The 1,102-nt window shown below is 32.1% G+C and overlaps 1 protein-coding gene across 1 annotated transcript in view; it reads right to left on the bottom strand.

Annotated features, from left to right (window-relative positions):
• The window catches only part of LOC106880576 (glutamate receptor ionotropic, NMDA 2A), a 157,764-nt gene that overhangs the window by 72,684 nt on the left and 83,978 nt on the right, over positions 1-1,102 (bottom strand). The window lies entirely within an intron of this gene.

Here is a 1,102-nt window from a genome sequence, read left to right as displayed (position 1 = left end):
ATATATATATATATATATATACTTAGATATGATATAAGCATATATATAGGTTTATATATCTACGTATGTGTGTCTATGAGCGAGTGTATGTATAAATATATATATATGCATGTATTTCCTACTCTTCTCTCTGTCTGTCTCTCTATGTATATATATACATATATATGTATATGTGTGAGTGTGTTCATATATATAATTAGATAGACAGATAGATCAATGTATTGCACAGACATACACACACAGACACATGCATATAAAGATACGCATATCTCTATGTGTAACTATGTAGCACCATTTTTTTTCTTTCATCATTGTAATGTTGCAAATAAGAGAGTAGTAGAGATGAATATCAGGTAGTGTTCGGTTTATATTAGTTGATATATTAAGATGAAAATAGCTGATAAGATTGCTATCGTGGCGATGTATTAGGCTAACACTGATAGCAGTCGTTGTTTAGTTTTAATTTATCAGCTAACGTAAATAAAGCGATCAGAGAGAGCTTTTAGGAAAAATTATATCAAGCTAATAATCTATATCTACAGCCTTTCTTTTATAACACACACGTACGCACACGCATACACCCACACAGACAAAAACTCACATACAATTGCAGATATATCCGCATACAAACATACGCATAATTACAACACACATATAAATGGAGATATTCACAAATGCACACGCCATCATACGATAAGACATGGACAATCGTGTATCCACTTACACACACTCACATATTCACATACATATACATGTCAGTGCATGCTTGAATATAAGTAAATAATCTAGTTATATATATGTGTATGTGTGTGTGTGTGTGTGTGTGCGTGTGTGTGTGTGCGTGTGTGTGCATGTGTGTTGTGTCTGTATGTATACATGTGTGTGTATATATATATATATATATAGATATGTGTGTGTGTGTATAATGTATATATGCACCCACACACAGATTCACATATTTATACATACACACACACACACACACACACAGATTCACATATTTATACATATACACACACACACACACACACAGATTCACATATTTATACATATACACACACACACACACACAGATTCACATATTTATACATATACACACACA

The sequence above is a fragment of the Octopus bimaculoides genome, chromosome 2, assembly GCF_001194135.2.
Source record: "Octopus bimaculoides isolate UCB-OBI-ISO-001 chromosome 2, ASM119413v2, whole genome shotgun sequence".
Classification (NCBI taxonomy): domain Eukaryota; kingdom Metazoa; phylum Mollusca; class Cephalopoda; order Octopoda; family Octopodidae; genus Octopus; species Octopus bimaculoides.
The sequence above is the reverse complement of the archived record's forward strand: the minus strand, read 5'-3'. Positions and strand labels throughout refer to the sequence as shown.